The sequence below is a fragment of the Mesocricetus auratus genome, unplaced genomic scaffold (genome assembly GCF_017639785.1).
Source record: "Mesocricetus auratus isolate SY011 unplaced genomic scaffold, BCM_Maur_2.0 Super-Scaffold_100011, whole genome shotgun sequence".
NCBI lineage: Eukaryota > Metazoa > Chordata > Mammalia > Rodentia > Cricetidae > Mesocricetus > Mesocricetus auratus.
This window is the reverse complement of record NW_024429195.1, coordinates 6811374-6817990: the sequence shown is the minus strand read 5'-3', so window position 1 is coordinate 6817990 and position 6617 is coordinate 6811374. Positions and strand designations below refer to the sequence as shown.

Genomic DNA, 6617 nt, shown 5'->3' with positions numbered 1-6617 from the left:
GAGTCTGCAGTGGCTGAGAAACATGTAAAGAAATGTTCAACATCCTTAGCCATCAGGGAAATTAAGATTCCTTGTGACACCTGTCAGAATGGCCACGATCAAAAACACGAGCGACAGCTCATGGTGTCCAGGATGGGGAGCGAGTGGGAGAGCAAACATTTACAGCAGCTATGGGAATCAATGCAGCAGCTTCACAGAGCACTGGGAATTAATCTACCACAAGACCCACCATGCCACTCTCGGGCCCAAAGGATCCTCCGTCCTACCACAAGGACACCTGCTCCACTATGTTCATAGCAGCTTTATTCATAACAGCCAGACTGGAGACCACCAAGATGTCCCTCAACCGAAGAATGGACAAAGAAAATGCAGTGCTTTATACAGTGGAGTATTACTCAGCTGTTAAAAATGACAGTGATGGAGCCAGGCGTTGGTGGCGCACGCCTTTAATCCCAGCACTCGGGAGGCAGAGGCAGGTGGATCTCTGTGAGTTCGAGGCCAGCCTGGTCTACAAAGTGAGTTCCAGGACAACCTCCTAAGCCACAGAGAAACCCTGTCTCGAAAAACCAAAAAAAAAAAAAATGACAATGATGTTTGCAAGCGAATAGATAGAAGCAGAAAAAAAAATCCTATGTGAGGCGGTCCGGACCTCTAGAAGACGGTATTAGCTGTGAAGGATAATTATGCTGCAATCCACAGACTCAGAGAGGCAGCATGACAAGGAGGCCTCAAAATTGTGTGTGTGTGTGTGTGTGTGTGTGAGAGAGAGAGAGAGAGAGAGAGAGAGAGAGAGAGAGAGAGAGAGAGAGAGAGAGAGAGAGAGAGAGAGAGAGAGAGACAACGTGCAAGGTATCCTTGGGAAGGGGACTAAATTTTGCAAGTGGACTGGGGGAGGGTGGGAATGGGAACAGGAGGGAACGGGGCATGCTCTTAATTACTGAGTCATCCCAACAGCCTCTCCACTTGGTTTTTTTGTTTGTTTCTTTTGACTAAAAGAAGGCATGAAATTTTCTCTTTTGATTCAGTTGTAGGCACGACACAGGTGCATCGAAACATAACATAAAGAAGACTGAAATAATTAATATAAGGAAATAATAGAAGGAAAACTGAAAGAAGGCAAGATTGCCTGCAAGAGAAACTGGTAACAAAACACAGTAACATGTACACCTGGGCAAGCACCAAATCCCACGAGAAAACCCAGCAACTTTAATTACCGCGCCTACAGGCGCAGCACCGAGAATCGCCCCTTTCCGCGTGGGTGAAGGCGCACTGCAAACCGTTGGGAGGCGCTCCTCTTGTGGCACAGATTCTTCGACGCTCACTTTCACACGGGGGACGTAATGACTAGCCAGTGCGGGTAGTGCGTTGACTACGCACAGGGTATTGGGGACGTCGGGCCTAGCTCTGGCTTTGCCTCTAGCTCCTTTAGATCTGCAGAGTGGGAACGGAAGGACATGGAGGGATCTGCTCTGCAACTAGCCGGTTTCCGTTCTCATTGTTGAGACGTGCTCTGAAAACGTCATCCTCCACCCTCACGAAAAGAACTGGGAGAGGACCGCAGACCACCTTTGCTGTTTGTCCTCTGTGGCTTGTGCCATCGTGGGGAACTTTCCAAGGTGGGCTGTGGCTTGCACAGTATGCACGGTTGGCAAGGGGGAGAGTACTGGTTAGGAAATGTCTGCCCAGAGTATACACGGGCAAAAGAGACCTGTGCATTTCCTGCTGACCAAATGGGGGACTAAGAAGCCAGCTTTGGCACGCATTGAAGGGACTTCATGCTAACAGAGAGACGGTGCTGGCTGGAGACTGAGAGCCAAGGCTTACAGAGAGAAGTGGAAGCAGTTATGAGCAGCTGGGGGTGGGGCTGGGGGTCTTCTTGGTACTAAAGGTTGGAGTCCTTGAATGTGACACAAGAAACAGGACCACCTCTTAAACGTCTATCAAGTCCCGTAAGGTATACTGGAGAGCCAGCTTGGGTGACACAGCTCCCTATTATGTTTTGTAGCTCCTCTTCCTCTAGTCATGTTCTGTCACCTTTCCTCTGCAGGTGTTTAAAACATCCAGAGTCTCTGACCTCATCTTTTCCAACAGGCTGAGAACCTTCCTGGCCGGGGGTGGGGGGGTGGGGGTCTAGTCTTAGAGAACTCATCAGCTAGGTGATATTAGATATTATATATAAAGCCAGATGTGATGGTGTACAGCTTTAATCCCAACACTTGGGAGGTAGATCCAGGCAGGTTTCTGTGAGTTCAAGGCCAGCCTGGTCTACACATAGAGAACCTCAATAAGAATTTGTGTGTGTCTGCATACTGCCAAGCACCATGTGGGAAATGTACGCAGGGCCCAGAACAGAACGGCTTACAGGTTAAGATTGGCATGCCAAGCCTGCCCTGTTTACCCCGGAAGACTATTTCCAGTCCCGAGCTGGAAGAACAGAAGAGTGAGGAAAGAAGACGATGAGACTGTCCTTGCGTCACGTATGTGACCAGGGGTCAGCAAGTAATGAGGTCCTGAAAAACACGAACGGAGATTAAGAGCTATGAGCACCGGAAACGGCGAAGGATCATGGCGAGCCTTAGCTTAGATCGACGCCGTACAAGCCTGTGCTCTTAAGAACTGCCTGTGGGGCCTGGCCGTGGTGGCGCACACCTTTAATCCCAGCACTCGGGAGGCAGAGGCAGTTGGATCTCTGTGAGTTCGAGGCCGGGCTGGACCGACAGCCTCCAAAACGATACAGAGAAACCCTGTCTCGTAAAAACCAAAAAAAAAAAAAAAAAAAAAAAAAAAAAGAACTGCCAGTGGGAGGAGCAAGGCGTGGGGATTCCACATTTGAGAAGAAGAAAGGTCTGTGGCTTGGGTGGGTAGGTAGGCGTGCTCTGCAAAAAACTCTCAAAGGTGGCATGTCTGTCTGTAGTTCTGGGAGTGAAAGGATGCTTTTGGGTCCTTTCTCGCTGTAGAGGAGTTCTCACCCTTATTCAGCCATTGTTTATTTCTTGTGTGGAGAGGAGCAAAACATTCATGTCTGACTGGCCCACGAAGTGGAAGCAGATAAGAAGGTACAACAAGCGGGGCCTTTGGGCCAGGCGTTGGTGGTGCACGCCCTTAATCCCAGCACGTGGGAGGCAGAGGCAGGCGGATCAATCAGAGAAACCCTGTTTCATGTCTCGAAAAAAACCTTAAAAAAAGAAAGAAAAGAAATACAACAGGGAGAGGACTTGTCCAATCCCTCTCCCCAAATACCAGGGTACAGTCCACTTTTAAAAATGTCAGTAAGATTTTAACTACCTCAAGAATCTGAAGTCAAGAGGTTGAGACGGAAGGATTGTGAATTTGGGTCAGCTCTCTGCTATCTAGTCAGTTTGAAGGTCACCCTGGGTTACAGTGAGACTCTGCACAGGAACAAATAGCCATGCATGGTACTTCTCACCCCTCAGTCCCCCAGCTTGTTGGGGGACTGAGCCAGGAGGATAGCTGTAGTTAAGGCCAGCCTGGGCTGCATAGTGAACTCAAAGCTAGGATGGGTTTCACACTGAGATCCTTCAAAAAAAAAATCAAACTAAAACAAAAATAAAATCCAATCACCACCGCCATTACCATAAAATTTAAAAAGTATAACCGCCCCCAAACAATCCTCCAAAGCTAGCAACAGTGCTTCCTTTGGAGTTATTCTGCCTTGGTTATTGAGGTGGATTGAACAGGGATGGACCCCATAGTAGCAAATATTTGAAAGCTTGTTTATTAGGTGCGTCCTTGTTGGAGGAAGTACGTTTGCGGGCTTTGGGGTTTCAACTTCTCAAGCCAGGCCCAGTGTCTGTCTTTTCCTTCTGCCTGCTGGTCGGGACGTAGAACTCTCAACTACTTCTCCGGCACCAAGCCTGCCTGTGCACTGCCACGCTCCCCACCGTGAAGATAACGGACTAAATCTGAATGGGCAAGCGAGCCCCAACTGGACAATTTCTTTTTTTAAGAGTTGCTGTGGTCACGGTGTCTCTTGACATCAACAGAACATGGACTATGACAGCTATCCCATGAGAAAAATTTTGGATGTGTCTCTCACCAGACCAGACTATAACTCGGTGAAGTACTACCTAAGACGAAGTCCCAAGTCCCCACACTTACACACTCAACCACCCTTCCACAGTTTTTGGAGATGTGCCAAGTGTCATGCGGCGCGTCTCCTGCAATAATGAAAACACCCTCCTTGCTATATCGGTGTGTACTTCCGTCCTTTGGGAGCAGGGAGAAGATTGAGATAAAACCGTGAGACCTGGTCACAGCTGGATGATGAATACTCGGGATTTATTACATATACTTTCTTCGCTTTTCCGCATGCCTGATAATTTTCTTAATGAAGTTAGGTATGAATTTAAAAAATGTCTTTTTTTCCAAGTAAAGGAGCCGGATTTGATAGATGCCTATTAAGTTAACACAGGGGAAACTACGCCATGAAGTTCCTTTATACAGGGTTATAGATTAGAAAAGATAAACCAAGGTAGGTGGACAGGAAACACCTCTTGGTAGGGAAGAATTCCCCAGAAGTCTTAGCTCAGACTGAGGAGTGAGTTCAGCCCCGCTTAGGTTTCAGGCTGGGCAGGAGGTACTTGGGCAGGTTCAGGGGGAGCAGGGGGAGTCTACTACAACTCCACTGCCTCATTCGCCTTCTTCTTCCTTCCCTTGGGGGCTTTAAACCCAGCCAAGTGAGTAGACGCTAGTAGATCACCAACAAGAACGAGGGACTATATAAAGGCTGCAGGTTATTCTGCCCCCATCCTCTCCAGAGCTGGGAACCAGGAATCCAAGGCATTCCTCAAGGTGGGGGGGGGATGCGACACCAGACCTTCCAAATCAAAGCCAGGAAGGTAGGTCAGAACCCCGAGCTCTGGCAGTGTGGTAGGTTCAAATTCCTGCTAGCTGAGGCAGCTTTGAACAGCTCACCTAACCTCCCGGAGCTGACACAATTTCCTCATTTATAAAGAGGGTGCAAGGAAAGCCTTGGAGGGTTTGTTGTCAGGGGCAAATTCGGACACTCGCGATCATACCACCAAAGGAAGAATCCATAAATGGCAGCCATCATTCTTGGCCAAGCGCTGGCGCGTCCTCCTGGGCGCGCCTCCCGCAGGGTCCCTCAGGACAGGCTGGGCCCGCCTCCCAGGCTAGGTCTCGATTCGTGCTCAAGATCTGGGTATCCACCTGGAGCAAGCGAGGGCAGCGGGCAGGTGGGTTGACTGTTTGCTCCCCCCCGAAAGGATCATCGCCCCCTCCCCTCGGCTCCCATCCCTGCGCTGCGAGCAGGTGAGGTTTCGCCCAGGCTGCTGGGATTGCAACCGCAGGAAGGGGTCGAGGCAGAGGGCGCAGCCCGAGGGCCGGGGGGGGGGGTGATCCCTCCTCGGTGCTGGTTCCCTAGCCAGGGGGTTTAACCCTGCAGCCGGCTGGGGCGCAGGGCCCGCGGGCTGCGAGCTCTGCGGCTGTGAAAACCCGGAGAGGCGGATGGGAGCGCTCGAGGCGCTCGCTCGCTCGCAGCCAACTCCTCCGCGGTCCGGCCGCCAAGCTGGGCATGCTCAGTGCGGCCGCCGCGCCGCCGTCCGCCAACTCGGGAGCTCGCGCTCCCGGGGCCGTGGGGGCGAGAACGCCGGCGGCGGTGGCGGCGGCGAGCGACGCCCCCGGGCAGCCGCAAACTTCCCGGCGGTGGCGTCCGCAGTCTGGCGAGGCAGACACCTGGCAACGTCAAATCCCATTTTCCCTTCCCCCTCCTACCCGAGCGATGGAGGCTGCGGCCGCCGCCGCCGGAGCGTCCCGGGCGCCCGCCCCTGCCTAGCGGCGAGCTGGGGACCAACAGGTAAACTGTTGGGGGTGGGGAGCGCGGCGCGCGGCGGCCGGGGGGCGACCCGGGGAGCCGGAGCCGCCTGCGCGCCCGAGACGCCCGTCGGTGCTCGCGGCCACCGCTCCCCGCCCCCCCCCCGCGTCCCCAACCCCCGGGAGGGCCAGCAAAGGGTTAAGTCGGCCCCGCGCCACAGCGAGCGCGGCCCCTTGCAGCCGCTGCGCTCGCCTGCAGCAGCCGGCAGCTCGCAAAAAAAAAAAAAAAAAACAGCAAAGCGCCCCTGAGGGCGCCGCCGAGGGGGACCCGCGTGGAGCCCCTGCGCCAGCAGAGCCGAGAGGCACCGGCCCTAGCTCGGCGGTGGCGGCGGCGTTCGCATCCGCATCCTCGGCCCCTGACGGCCTCGCTCCCGCGGCTCCGTGCGCCCGGGCGTCAGGTCCTCCGGGTGCAAGGCGACGGGCGCGGAGCACGGCGAGCCGGGGAGTGGGCGCGAGCCGCCGCCGCTGCGTAAGCCCCTCGCGGGCCCGAGGGACGCCGAGCTCTCGGCGGTGGCGGCGGCGACACCGAGCCTCCCGCCTAGGCGCCGAGAAAAAGTTTTTCCCCCCTCTGCGCCCCTCCCCGGCGCAGCCCGTGCCCCCCAGGGTGGGTTTGGGTTCATTGGTGAAGAAAGTCACACGTCCCCATCAGCTGCTCCTCCTCCTCCTCCCCCTGGGGACCGGGTGGGGGTGGCGGAGGCCGGCGCCCCGGCGCCGCGGCGGACCCTGGCCGACCTTCAGCCCCGCCGCCAGCGCCGCCGCCGCCG

At 54.5% G+C, this 6617-nt stretch overlaps 1 protein-coding gene across 7 annotated transcripts in view; it reads left to right on the top strand.

Annotated features, from left to right (window-relative positions):
- The first annotated feature begins 5598 nt into the window (after window positions 1-5598).
- The window catches only part of Med12l (mediator complex subunit 12L), a 307049-nt gene continuing 306030 nt past the window's right edge, over window positions 5599-6617 (top strand). For all 7 annotated transcript variants that reach the window (XM_040754386.1, XM_040754384.1, XM_040754385.1 and 4 more), the window contains exon 1: window positions 5599-5836. The gene's annotated coding sequence lies outside the window, so the exon portion shown is untranslated. The remainder of the gene's footprint in view (window positions 5837-6617) is intronic.